Source organism: Acipenser ruthenus, chromosome 19 (assembly GCF_902713425.1).
Source record: "Acipenser ruthenus chromosome 19, fAciRut3.2 maternal haplotype, whole genome shotgun sequence".
NCBI lineage: Eukaryota > Metazoa > Chordata > Actinopteri > Acipenseriformes > Acipenseridae > Acipenser > Acipenser ruthenus.
The window spans coordinates 5,004,226-5,019,371 of NC_081207.1; the positions used below are offsets into that span (position 1 = coordinate 5,004,226).

General features: G+C 40.1%; 1 long non-coding RNA gene across 1 annotated transcript in view; it reads right to left on the bottom strand.

Annotated features, from left to right (window-relative positions):
• Positions 1–429: 429 nt before the first annotated feature.
• LOC131698739 (uncharacterized) overlaps positions 430–15,146 on the bottom strand; it is a 45,023-nt gene continuing 30,306 nt past the window's right edge. The window contains exons 3-5 of the long non-coding RNA XR_009307750.1: positions 5,715–5,813; positions 5,457–5,584; positions 430–1,841 (exon numbers count right to left, since the gene is read on the bottom strand). This is a non-coding gene — a long non-coding RNA (uncharacterized LOC131698739). The remainder of the gene's footprint in view (positions 1,842–5,456; positions 5,585–5,714; positions 5,814–15,146) is intronic.

A 15,146-nucleotide genomic window follows, 5' to 3' on the forward strand; every position in this document is an offset into this window, starting at 1 on the left:
GTTTATTAACTTAGGCTCCTGTGGATTAATATTATTCCAATACATACTATCAAATTCCTGTTCCTATCTTGAGGAAAGGGGAGGGATGGCATCCTGGTTTCTAATGACCTTTCTGCTTATGCTCTGGTAAATGTACTGTGCAGCTAGGCATTTCTGGTTGCAGTAGATTCAGACCATTTTTTTAGTTTTCTTATTACAGACCATGTTGTGTCTTTGTGTCTTAATTTACATGAAGAAACACGCAGAAACACAGCGTTGCTTTCTAACCGTGGTCATTGCTTTATTGAACCTGTGAACAAGAAGATGATGTGACATCATGGACTAAAGTCTTCAGATCTTAAAGAGACAGTCATGTTAATACTTCATTTCAGTAATACACTACAGACCATTTAATGGTTTAAGCGACAACAGTATTTGCTGCAGTTCAGTTGTAAAGACTCCACTGTCCCCATAAATCAAAGCATGTTTTTCTTTTTTTTAATATCTATGAATCACACATGTCACCTATTGTATGAAACAAGTTTCTCACATGTTAATTCTGAATGAAAGGTGTTAGGACATCATTGTACAAGCTGAAACATAATGATGTAGTTTAAAGAAAAGCATTAGGAATTAAATTTGACAAACTGAAATATTCAGCAATTCAGATGTGTGTACATTTGTTATGATTTGCTAGTGTAATCAAGTCTGTGAGGATAGATCATTAGATATGTAATTTTAACTGCATTGCACACCATTATATATACCTGTTGCTTTTGATCTATTTTTCTACTTTGTGCATTTCCCAATTCTTTTCTTTTAGGTTTTAGATAAGAAATGAACTATTGTGATTATTTAGTTGTTCTCATCCTTATCAAAGGTAAAATCAAATGAATATAGTGATCCTAACTGCGCCAGACTAAACCACAATGTATAGGGTGGCTCAAATTAAAAGTTTTTAATTGCATTTCCAATCTGATTTGGAGCCTTACTGTGATCTGCAGAGCTTACGAAGCACCTATTAATGCAATTCGTCCTAATTGAATATAATAGAACGTTCCTAAACAGAAAAACACATCTAAATTGCTATAAACATCAAATTGCTCCTATTTAAATAGGAACATTATTACATTTGATTGATATAGTTTCTTTGGCAACCTCACATTGAGCAGCTCTATTTGTGAACCTTGCTTCAGATTACTCATGTTGGGAAAATTATTTTAAACTGCTTTGTTTGGATCATCACATTAGGCTGCTATATTTATAAACAACACATCATGTTGTTTTAATTGGGCCTTTATTCAGCAATTACATATAGACAGAAAAATTTAATCATACTCTTAACAAATAAAACATCAGAAACTTTCCATTTTAATATTCTATTTAAAAATAATACAAAAGGACAAAAAGGATCATGATAGTAAATGTTTAATGAATCTACCCCAATGCATTCCAAAACTTTTACTATATACTGTATATAATCGGAAATTCATACCATATCAGTCCACCCAGTGCCGCAACACTTGTTGAAGGGTTGTGTTTTTTAGGCCTTGATGCATTTGTACAGAATCATTCACCAGAATTATAGATGCATGTTCTTTTATTTTGAAACATTTCATTCTGTAACAAAACCCCATTTTAAAAGAGCCCCCGAGTTGTTCAAACAAAGAGGTCCTTTCTCGTGTGTCAGCAGTGCTGAAAGGCTAGGTGAGCTCTCACTTTGCGCAGAGAGAGAGAGTGCGGAGCCGTGTGCACTGAGCCTCGGAGGAAGAGCGGACACCTGGCCACCGCCTGCATGCGCCGTCCAGCGTGGGCCGATGAGTGAAACCGAGCTGAGCTGAATTCCAATGAGTTACAGGACGCTGCACAGTGCAGAGGAAAAACCCCTTGTCAGTGGAGGACAAAATTTAACATTTTAATTGAAATACATGTCTGTAATTTCCATTTTGGTTTACACATGGATATCTGTTCTTTTAAACAGGATTTTAATTTGGTGGAAAATATATGCAATGCAGCAAAGTTCTGAGGTCAATGCAGACTCCCTGGGAATGCACTGGTGCAAACCGCTGTCAGATTGATTTTAGCTGGACAACTCTTTGTTATAACCATGTTCTTAATTGTTTAATTGAACCAAACAAACCTCCATCCAAATCCTAAAGCTGTTACTGACTGTTAAAGCAGGTGTAGGATGGCCCTCTAGGACAGGAGCTGCCCAGGCCTGATACAGAGGCTGGCTACTACAGTATAAATGAATAAGAAGGGAGAGTTCATCTGGGAAAGGGGTTTGCTGGCTCATTAGTTTGAAAGTGGATAGGCACCCTTGCTGACATATCAGCCAGTAATTATGTGCTGTAGTTAAGCAACAATGATTCATCTCTTCTGGCTCAGAAAAAACGTCATAGCTGATGTGAAAAGCTGATCTGGAAAGAAAGGATCCCAACTTTGCCAAGATTGTGCACAAAGCTCAAGACTTAGTCATCCCAAGTAGTAATTCGCTGTTAACATTTGCATTAAATGTTAAGACACTTAATTCAAAAGGCTGCTTTTTATTTGTTTTGCAGAATTGAATTATTAGGTCTAAAAGCAGACATGGCATAGCTTCATACCTCATTGGTTTTCAAAACCTTTGCGTTTTTATACCGTACAATATAATTTATACCACATGTGCTCTAAATATGCCCTCATGAATAAAAAGTGGATGTTTCACAAAAATAAAATAAAACTTTCAAGAACATGTATTCTTGTTTTAATGTTCCAAACCATCTGTGTCACATGCCACTGCAAGACATCAACAGCTTCTTTACATTCATACAAGACAAGGCTGACAAGTGTTGGAAAGAGTAATAATATCTCCAATGGGACATTTCGTTATGTTAAATGCTCAAACAGAACCTTTAAATGTCAATACTTGAGGCAGGCATGCTTGTCTTTGTCTGTGTGTGTGTGTGTGTGTGGGGGGGGGGGGTCTTTACCTTATTGTTAAAATATATATGTTTTAACCCTAAAACCTCCAGTCATTTTAAGTTGTCCTAACCAAGCAACAGCAATAACATGTCATTGATCTTCAAAGCCAGCATCTACCTTGCTTTGGTATTTTTATGCTATGGTGGTTCCAAAGGTCTGCAGTATTGGAAACAGGCAATTCCTGATACAAACCAGAGAAAAAAACCCACAAGAGGCAAAAAACGGTCTCTATTTTGCATTACTGTTTTGATTCCCAAAGTCTTTAAACTACAGAATCATACAAGATAAACCTTCCTGATATTATTTATCTGGTGTATTATTCTGGTCAGTTCGATATGGGCAATTTGTTTAGGGTAGCACTTTACTTTAAGTGACATTAATTACAGTGTAATTACACCTTGATTGCACATGTCATTAACTGCACAACTACATGTGCAATTTCAATAATTAAATTAGTGTTACCAGCTTATATAAACGTTCAACTTTTTCTGTGGAGTGTATGTGAGTAGTGTGTCTGTGTGTGTGTGTGTGTGTGTGAGTGTGTGTGTGAGTGTGTGTGTGTGTGTGTGTGTGTGTGTGAGTGTGTGTGTGTGTGTGTGTGTGAGTGTGTGTGTGTGTGTGAGTGTGTGTGTGTGTGTGTGTGTGTGTGAGTGTGTGTGTGCGTCTGTGTGTGTGTGTGTGTGTGTGAGTGTGTGTGTGCGTCTGTGTGTGTGTGTTTGTGTGTGTGTGAGTGTGTGTGTGTGTGTGTGTGTGTGTGTGTGTGTGTGTGTGTGTGTGTGAGTGTGTGTGTGTGAGTGTGTGAGTGTGTGTGTGTGAGTGTGTGTGTGTGTGTGTGTGTGTGTTTGGGGGGAGGGGCGGGGGGATTTCCCTTAGTATTATATTTATATAATAAATATAAGACCGTGAAATTAGTGCATTCAAATTGATGAATATTTATAGTACTGGTCAAATTACTGACAGGCATACACATAAATGTTCAATAATTTAAATCTATTTACCCTTATAAATGCTACCATCACAATTGAACATTTTTAGAGCTTCTACAATTGTCTGTGATAAACCAAGCTTTTTTTTTACCATGCTTTCACTATGCTTTATGTTTTTTTTATTATATAGTGGTATACCAAAGTCAACTTTTAAATGGGAACAAATAAAAAAACAAGCAAGCAAGACTAGTGTTACAGTGTTAAAAAAAGTAAACCCACAGTAACAAGGTGTTCCTTCTGTTTTTGGAAAGGGGATGTGGCGGCTGTTCGCTGGACTAGACTGGGCTCCTCGTGGAGCTTGTGGTTACCGGAGGAAACTGGAAGGCACCCACACGCGACGGTCTCCGAGCCCCCCCGACAAGACGTGCGGAGCCGTAGGGCGATCCCTTGGCACCTATATACAGGCTGCCTTTCACCTCTCTCTGTTTACACAAAGAGTAAGTTATCCCACCTTTTATTTTTTTCCCCTTCAATATGAACCGCGGCCAGCTCCAGCCACAGCTTAATAAAAACCTGACTCCCAGAAAACAGCTGCCAAGTATTAAACTATCAGAAAAAGCAAGAGAGAGAGAGAGAGAGAGAGAGAGAGAGAGAGAGAGAGAGAGAGAGAGAGAGAGAGGGAGAGAGAGAGAGAGAGAGAGAGAGAGAGAGAGAGAGAGAGAGAGAGAGAGAGAGAGAGAGAGAGAGAGAGAGAGAGAGAGAGAGATGGTGACCCAACCTGGAACTCATTTAGATAAAGGACTCTGTAACAAGCAAGCAGCTACTGTACCATCACTGACTGCCATTGACAGCCCAAAGTAATAAGAAATCTGTCTGTTGTACAGTGTATAGGTATTTTTTAATGTTGTGCTAGTGATGTACTGCTAGGTATGCTTTTTATGCTCTGTTCACCTTTAGTTGATATAATCAGTTATTGAGTTTACGGGATGAAGCCAAGCAACGCTATCTGAATGCAATCTGAAATGGTAGCCCCTAAAGAGATTGCTGAGTGGAATTATATATTATAAACCCAATAAATGATTCTTCATTGGAGACAGCCGTATCCATTAGATTACATCATTTCATACATACGTCAGTAACTGGTGGAACGTGTCCAGTTATGGAAAAGACAATATTGTTTTAATTGATTTGACAATTTTCTTGAAATACAGCATGTCACAGCAACTTCTTGCTTTCTTAAAAGCACGGTTGCCAAGTTCCATAGTACTGTTGTTTAAACACCTAATAATAAGATTATTGCAATACAGTACTGCGCAAATGTTGCCAGGTTTAGCATTAGGTAATTGCAATTGTTTATACTTATAACTGCATTTTGGGAGACACTTTAATGCAGAGGAACATTAACTACAATACACTGTAGCTACACTACTTATATTTTTGGAACATTATTTAATACACATTGTAATGGAGTGGTATGTCCTCCATTACTGAAAACACAGATAGATTTTTTCAAAATGTAGACTTTTGTTTGATCAATGGTTTGTTTAAGTCTAAAAACAATGCATAACTAAAACAACATCTTCTTACCTGTCAGGGAAGACGGGACCCTGTGAAAAAGAAAATATTGCCATTTTAAAATCTGAGCCCAGGTTGTACCGGGGTGACGGAGTTCACAGAGTGGGTGCACACGCTCAGTGAACTTGCAGCGTCCTTGGCTAAAGGAAAATAAATAATTCAATTAATAAATGAAATACATTATTTGAATGTAATATTACAGCCCTGATAGTTTAAGTTATAACAGGAATATCACAGCTAGGAAATCAAGAAGCTTGTATGTTAGCTTACTTGTGGCGTGCTCTGTGTGCTGTGTAAGTAAGGAGTGGGCACGTTCTTAGGCTCGCCTTTTTAAGTAGTAGAGTAGAGGCGCTGCACCCAATGTTAAGTCTATGGATAGGGAAGCAGAAATTACAAAACTTAAGTTTTAATTGTTTAACAGCACCTGTCCTGGACCTCTGAATAAAAATGTATTGACTATGAGTAAAAACAATAAGTTACGGGTGTAACCCCAGTTCCCTGAAAGAGAAGACGACCAACAACAATACTTTTGGAATATGCCTGCCACAGGTCAGGTATTTACTGAGCATTTTATGTCAAAGGTGCTGATAGGTGCCTCCAGGGAGTGACGTCCTTGGTCCCGCCCACCGAGGGAATAAGTAGTCACTCCGCGGAGATCACGTTCTCTTTTGCATCAAATCTGCGAATATGTGTGATGCAACCTCGCAAGGTTTGTCGTCTTCTCTTTCAGGGGACTGGGGTTACATCTGTAACCTATCGTTCCCTTTCAATTCTAAGACGACCAGCAATAATACTTTTGGGAAAGTATATCAAAGCCGCCGCGAGAGAGCTTGAGCCGACAGCAGATGAGGGACATCACGCTACCACTGAACGCATTTCCGTGGTGTAAGCGTGCAACCTCAAGGACCCTTGTGCCTAATGAAGGAGTTGGTAGAATCTGGTGAATGTATGCAGAGTAGCCTAGCTAGCTGCAGTACAGATATCAGTCAATGAGGCACCTCTAAAGAGGGCCCATGACGTAGCCACTCCTCGAGTCAAATGCGCGGCCACTCTCCCAGGTGGGGTAGGCCGGCAACAGTACATGCAGTCAAAACTGTGTCCACAATCCAGTGGGACAGTCACTGTTTCAAGAGGGCTTGACCCAGGGTCCTTTCACCATGACAGACGAAGAGCTGGTCAGACAGGCACAGCATTCTCATCCTGTCCATATAGCTTCTCAATGCCCATACCGGGCAGAAGAAATTCAACCTCCGATCCTCCTCCGAAGCAAAAGGAAGGGGATGGAAAGCCTCTAGTTCCATCGATTGGTTCAAGTGGAAATCCGTGCACAATGCTACCTTGTTTCCATCATCCCAAACTCGCATACAGGCACTGTGTACTGACAGAGCCTGTAGCTCACTAATCCGCTTAGCAGAGGTGATGGCTAACAAAAAGACTGTCTTCATAGAGAGATATTCAACTCACTAAGGCCCTATTTGAGCCTCCAATACCACATCCAGACCACTCGGGGAGGGCGTCCTTTCTAGGAGGACGTAGCCGCTGAGCACCCTTTAGAAAAGAGTGCCCGGGGAAACTGAGTCAATGGGGACATGGCATGCAGATATAGCTACCAGGTACACTTTCAGCATACAGAGGGGACCTGCCCTCCTCTAACAGATCTTGCATAAACTGTAGGATAGTTGCTATAGGGCAATAAATGGGGTCATGACCTCTGGTCATACACCAATTTTGCAAATATCTCCACTTATACGCATACAGTGCCCTTGTGGCAGATGCCCTAGCATTCTGCAGTGTGCGGACTACTGCGTCTGAGAGCCCTAAGGCGAACAGGTGGTCCCGTTCAGGGGCCAGACCCATAGTTGTAGTCTGGCTGGTTCTGGGTTACAGAGAGTGCCTCTCGCCTGACTGAGGAGATCCATGCGCAGCAGGATCTCCCAGGGCTTGCCTTGCAGTAGCTGGTAAAAGTTTGCGAACCAGATTTACTTGGGCCATCTGGGGGCCACTAGGACACCTGTTACCTCTTCTTTCTGAACTCTGGAGCACCGAGGTGTCGAGCCCTCAGGCACTAAATGCGTCAAGTGCACCAAAGGCACCAATGCACGCATCTCCTGTGTCATCGCTTCCTCCTTTCACTGTAACATCTTGTGCACTGGCTGCTCACACACATACTTACAATACAATTATATAATATAATCAAGAATATGACTTTGTTAACTGCATGTTGTTAATGTATGGCATTCCATCTTATGATGTAATATAAACCCCAAATATTCTCTGAGTTGCTCTTTTAGTTTTCATGGCTAAGAAGCTTAACAAACACCAAGTCTCCAGTTCGATTGAATAAACGGCTCTTGTGAGTGAAAGTCATCTTTTCCTTAGTACACATTGGGAAATATGGAAGCCAATCGGCCATTGGTCCGAGGGTCAGGAATCAGACCAAAGCTGGATGACAGAAGGCATTAGAACGATATTTAACAACTGTAAGTCAAAAAGTAATGGAAATATACAGTAAATAATGCTAAAATCAAATCTGCAGTATCAGGGCGGATGACTGTTATTAATTATATCTACTGTACATAACAGACCTATTAACAGTGCCTTATAAAAAAGGACATTTTAATGAGAGGAAGTGGGTAGTAAAGGAGTTCCCAAGCGGGGTTGTGTTACTTGGGGAGTGCTAAGTTCATTTTAAGAGTTTCCCTTGTGAAATTCATTTCAAGTACCTCACTGCCCATTAGGATTGATCTAGGGCGACAAAGGAAAGGTCTGACAGATCTCAATGTCACTCTCTCCAGACCTCTGAGCATGCTTTAATGCTGCCAGATAGGGCCAGAAACAAGTCATTGCGAAGGGCTGTTCAGTAAGTGAACAGGTTGCTTAAAAATGCGTCCTGGAAATACCTATTCAAGTATACCTCTGTTAGCTTGCACTTGTTAAAAAACATTTCCAAAACTACTGCCAATAGTGAGGGGGTCCCATAATAAGGTTTAAAAGAGGTGAAAAAAGGGTCTACAATCCTCTGCTGGAGTACATAGTATGTGTTTAGAAATAATCTCTGGTTTCTTGTACTACTTTGTTAATCCATAATAATGCACATAATATACTATATCAAATCTGCAAATAATACCTATATTGCCAGAAATATAGTATGTAACCTACTTTTGTGTCATTACATCTTGTACAGTTGTGTATTGCCAACTTCATTTAAATATGGTTTAAGAAATATATACTTTTATGCCTAGAGGACAGAGGTCCATTTCTAATTCCTGTTTGACACAGATGTATTAGTTGTTATTTATCCTGGTTGGATAACGCACCATGTGGTTTGAATCAGGATAGACGCTGATGTGCATCACACTATTTGTTATCATGCTTCTGTCCTACATTCCCTGATGACAACCAATAAAGAGAGAAAGTTGTTAAATGAAGGGCCATTATAGGATCAGCTTTTGGGCAGTGGGCTAAGATAAGTGCCACCCAAGCCTTGTCCAAGAAATCTGTTAAGAGGATGCAAAATTGAGGTCTAACTCTCCCAGACTGAACACTGACAAATCCAGACTTCCCATGTCATGACATTTTAAACTATGATAAGTAGCAGACACATCAATCTCCAGCAGAAGATGATAAACCAAGCAAATGAAATGCACATAATACTGCATATGACTAATTAGCCTAACAGAAAAAGGTAAACAGACCTCAGTGGTTTGAAATGGAACCCTCAGCACAGTAGCTGCATCGACCCAGCCCATGACTGCTCCTCAGTGATCCCGTTAAACATGACAACAAAATAATAATAATAACAATTTCTTTATTTTTTATATAGCGCCTTTTATAGTGGACCACCATCACAAAGCGCTTTACAGAGGTAGGCTGTGAACTGTGCATTATATGCAGAGTCACTTACAATAGGACATTGATTTAACATTTCATCTGCAGGGCAGAGCACAAGGAGGTTAAGTGACTTGCTCAGGGTCAGAAACAGTGAGTCAGTCAGTGGCAGAGGTGGGATTTCAACTAGCGACCTTGTGGTTACAAGCTTTGGACTTTAACCATTGACCACACTGCCTCCTCCTCCTTTAAACATAGCTGCCTCTAACTTCTGCATACAAAACACTAAGCAGAGCAGAAAGGACATGACTGCTGCTCAAACTAGTGCAAGGTTATTAGTTAAGGTTTCAATCATTGACCAACAATCTAGAAAAGGGACACAAGTTGATAAAGGTTGACGCAAGACATACAACTGTTACCAATATAACAACCCATCTAAAACTTTACAATGGCAGTTTGTGCATTTACCATTAATTGCAATAGTTTACTATGCTTTACAATACCTTTTACAATGTGATACTATACAAATATAAAATATTGTAATTCTGGGTTAACAGGGTCAGAATGTATAACAGCTTAGGGATATGTATTTGTAATGTTCCAGCTAACTCTCACAATCAATAATCTTCCACAAATGTGATATTACTCAAAGCAACTCTATTATACCTACCTCAAACATGCATGGGTCCTATCCAATCAGTTAACAGTATGCACAGGTAATCCTTGCAGAAGTAATGACTTCCCAGTGCCACCCGTAGTGCAGTGAGTCAGTCTTAACCAAGCCAGTTCTGACCCATCGAGATAGAAACTCATTTAAATGGACCCTTTGGTACACTCCAATGTTTATAATTAACATGCATATTTTTTGGACTTTGCAAAGTTTGTATGATTCTTTTATTCAGTGGGACTGTGTGCGTTCACCAAAAACAAGACAGATTACATAATATGCTTCAAGCACTGAAACTTTGAAACTGACAGGAGCTCAATTTGTATTCCATAATTTCACTCCTATCTTTAAATATACATTACAGTTCATGTTGCACTGCAAATTAGCCAACTACAGTCTGGAGTTCTTCCAACTGACAGTGTTTGGAAAATGTGTACTTTTCATTCCTGAAATCATCATGGGAAACCCGCAGTGTATACAAATCATACTGGATTTAGTCAGCGATCATCTGAAAAGAAAACTTAATTTCAGTGTACTTAATATCTAGATGGGGGAGTAGTATTATGCATGTTTTTTTTTATTTTTTTTTTTATAAATTTAGTCGTTGCCAATTATTTTTATTATTTTCTCCCACTTTAGAATGGCCAATTATTTTTTTTAAGCTCAGCTCACCGCTACCACCCCTGCGCTGACTCGGGAGGGCGAAGACGAACACACACTGTGCTCTGAAACGTGTGCCGTCAGCCGACCGCTTTTTTTCACACTGCGGACTCACCATGCAGCCACCCAAGAGCTACAGCGTCGGAGGACAACAAAGCTTTCGGGCAGCTTACAGGCAAGCCTGCAGGCGCCCGGCCAGACTACAGGCGTCGCTGGTGCGCAGTGAGCCGAGGACACCCTGGCCGACCTAGCCCTCCCTCCCCCCGGGCGACGCTCAGCCAATTGTGCGTCGCCCCCTGGGAGCTCCCGTCCACGGTCGGCAAAGGAATAGCCTGGACTAAAACTCGCGACGTCCAGACTATAGAGCGCATTCTGCACACCACGTGGAGTGCCTTTACTGGATGCGCCACTCAGGAGCCCCTGTAATATGTATGGTTAGTAAAGTTGAAACCAGTACTGATGTGCCAAGAAGAGCAGTGTAATCTCATTGATGGATCAAAATGGAAAGCTTTCCACTCATTTAACTTAAGACTATACATCTTCTTCCCGATGAATACAAACAAAAGAACTGTGAGAACATGTATATGCTGAACAACATTCAGTAGTATCTGTTGAGTGATAGTACTGGAACAGAATGAACACCAGCCTTATTAATAGGAGAAGCCATCTTGACTTGAAGGTCTTCTGAAGGGCTCAAGCTTTTTTGCAACACTTTTGTTTTTCTGGTATGTAGTGAATGAAATCAGACTTAACCTTAGCCCAGCTAGACAGATTTCGCTTCAAATTACCAGTCTCCTGAAGACAATGTAGTCTTGCTCCACATACAAATTAAAACAAGATACTGTTAAAACACTACCTGGTTTAATTGCATGGAAATGCTTGAAAATTTAATAACATTGCTAAGTAAAGTTTATGTATTCAACAGTAGGCAAAATAAATTATTCTCCAGAAATTCATAGAGCACACCAACTTTTAAAAATGATTTCTAGGTGGGGGGTGGTGGTGGTTCTCCTTATGTATATTTGTACAGCATTGCTTACCCACGATGTCATCTTTTAGCTATAAACACTTTAATGATTCTGAGGTAGCCCAACTAAATTGAACAAGCAAAACTCCCCTTAATGAAACCCTGTGTGTTATTGTATTTCCAGGTCCCCATTGGCTTCGCATCTTTCACATTTACGCTTTTCTTTAAAGAGCCTGCCTGAAGTTTTATTTCAGATGATTATTTTCTTTGAAAGGTTGTATACAAGCATAATTGGTTTTTAAATGCACTTTATGAGAGCAGAATGTTCTGTGCCTTATAATGGCCTCTGTCACAACTCTGCAGTTCCCAAATAATTTGGCTGTAGACATGTATTCCCTGCCCTCTTAGGCAACTCAAAGAATGCAAATCAGAAACAGCAGCACAGAACATCTAAGAAAATATGTATTACATTTAGGCTTATTAATACTTTTCTTTGGATTAACAACATATAGTATTCATGTGTAGACTGGAGAACATATAGTAAACTGACACCAAGGAATTCCACATACAATTTAACATGATTGTGGGACACCTTAAATTAACTTATAATCAATTAGGGAGTTTCATTATCGGGTATACCAGTTTGTCGCTGGTAGTGACTGAATATATTATTGTATTTGATAGTTCCCAAAGCAGTGTTGCTGTTCAACCTTGGAGGTACTACAAGTAGACACACTTTTCTCAGAAAAGTGGTTAAATATAGGAGTGTTTATTAGCGGTGAAGTGGTTTGATTTGCGATGAATAAGACATCAGTTCTGAGGTGGTGTTGCAGGTAGGAGGTGAGGGGAGCAGTTCCAGTAAACTGTGGGGCTCTTTGAACTCGCTGCTGTATTTTTACGTCATGCTCTAACCACTAAGAAAACACGCTACCACCGATTGCTTCCTTAATAAACCCTGCAAGCTGATCATAGTTTTTTTTTTAAATAGGACATAAGCATATGCTCTTGGTAGGTCTTTCAAACTAGGATCACACTTGTCTGTTTCTAAGAGGAGCCCAGGAGTTACAGCATCTATCTATCTATAAAATATAATAGGGAGGTCAGTAGTGTTTAGTAGATATACAGTAATAATGAAAAGGAAATCATATATTAAGACTTTGATGTAAAAATCTAGTAGCAAGCATATGCGGCGATCACCTAACAACAAGCCAACGAAACTCTGTTTCCAGTATTCAAAATCCAATAGATTGTGTTCATCTCTTTCTGATTATAGCACATGTATCAGTATGTCAGTGACGATCAGTATACACCTGAATTTCAAGCAATTTTCATAGATAGGCTTTCCAATGCCTAAAGACACTTTTCTGTTAAAGTATTGTTAAAGTTCATTAGTTTTCACACAACCACTTTGTTCTACATTAATTTAGCAGTTGTGACCTTTACTCTGGTCTTGTGTTTAAGTTTTTGTAGAATATACACTACCTTCCTGAGCTATAATGTATTGTATAAGCATATGCATAATTTATGACAGAGCAGTATACATAAACCCTCCAGGCAGACCTTTATTGCTGGCCCAAATTGTAATATGGACACTGATTCATAGTATCTCATATTATTTAAATGGGTGTATGCTTTACAAATTGCTTATGTAGTACTATACGTTATGAAGTAATACCCTTAACGAATGATTTGACTTTGCTCTTATTCCAGATGAGTCCAATAAACCCTGAGCTGACACATTAATAAAACTACAGGAGTTCTGAGCTCTGGTTGCCATGGAGTGCTGCTTCTTTTTGGATGGGGGCTTTGTCTGAAATGCTTGCTGCACATTCTGTTCCATGTGTTCTGCTGACTCCAACCCACCTGTGCTGGATTACTCACCCAGCAACTACTGTAAAACTGTAACATTTCCTACAACACTCATTTAAAACACAGGGATGTTGGAGCCCACACACATTTCAGAGAAGGCAAGTCGGGAGGAAAAATAAATTGGTAGAACAATTTAGGGCCGCGTGTGTGTACAGCACAGACCTCTATGAAAACAGTGTATTCCCTGGAGGGGTGGGCTCGACGCCACTGGGCCTTGCGCTTGCTGGACCCCAGCTGCGCACAAGCCCGCCTTGGTCAGCTGCGGAGGGCCCTACCCTGCTGGGTTCTCAGTGGCTGCCACGGTTCACATGTAAACATGAAGGCGGGCCTGCTAAACCAAGCGAAACCTGGGGAACTTCAAAGGCCTCTCCATGGCTGGGCTTCACTGACACTGTCCAAGCCGTCACACTGTGTATAAATTGTGCTTGAAACTGCGGTGGAACCCTGTTGGGATAAGTTTGGGGTTTTGCAAAAAGGGTACCAGACTGTGACTATCTCTCGATATGTCATCGGCTCAAACCTGTCAGTTACAGAGTCGGCCTACTGAAGGCGCTGTAAACAAACTGCTGACTTACTGGATTTGATATGTTTTATTATACTGGATCATTAAGGTACATAATGCTGGTTAAGTCATTTGAAAGCCAAAACAAATACATATAATGAAGCGAAGAACAAAGTGGGGTGTTGAATCAACATGGAAGCTGAAAACAGTATCAAGGTTTTATTCTACATAGAGCTGCTGTATACTTTTGCCGTATAAAAAGGGCTGCATTTAGTTGACCAGACAGCATCAATAGTTTATGTTTTTTTTATTTTTTTTTAAAGGAATGTCTTAAGCTTAATACAAATTAGCTTGTATCTGGAGTAGTCATTGGCTGTAGTTGGTTTTGCACAGAAAAGACAAAATAAAATTACATTACGGTAAACATGCCTTTTTTTTGTCCATTATAACTGCTTATTGACATGATAGGAGTCCAGACACTCTAGTCCCTGGATTTGTGGTGCAGTGGTGTACTGTACAATGTAAAGCTGTACACTGTACCTCCTAGTCCTGCACACTATCTCACATCCGGAGGATAAGGATTGGTGAAACAGCATAGTAATGTAAGAGGGTTGAGGGGCATTGCTATGGCCTATGCCATACCTATCACTTAGAAGACTCAATGTTTTTTTTCTGCATCTTCAGCACTTCAGCTGAGCTCAGGATATTGTATTCACATTCTGTTTTGCCACTGTTCTGTAAGGATCTATTGCTGCCCAGACTCACAGTAATTTACCAACAGGCCAATGCAAATGCAAATAATTCAGACCCCAATGCACTTCCAGTAAGACTATTACAGCGGTAATTATTGTGTACTTTTGTAATGTAATAGGATCTTCCCTCAATCCTTTATTAAATAATATTTAATAAACAAAAATAACAACAAAAAAAAACCAATGAAGAGCATTAGCGTGGAGTCATGGACGAATTGCAAAACATGTAAATATCCTCACTAAATCTACCCTTTACCCTTATAATGTAAATTATGTAAATGATGCATCTGTGTGGATCTACTGTATGCGGCCAGCAAAACAAGTGGAATCCTATTCTCCTTAAGGAACAGTACCCTCTATACAGAAGGGAGTTTACATTTCTTCATAATGATAACTTTGCTCCAGTGTTGCGATGTAGAGTCTGGTGGTTGCTCATTCCCTGGCACTGGCACCCTGC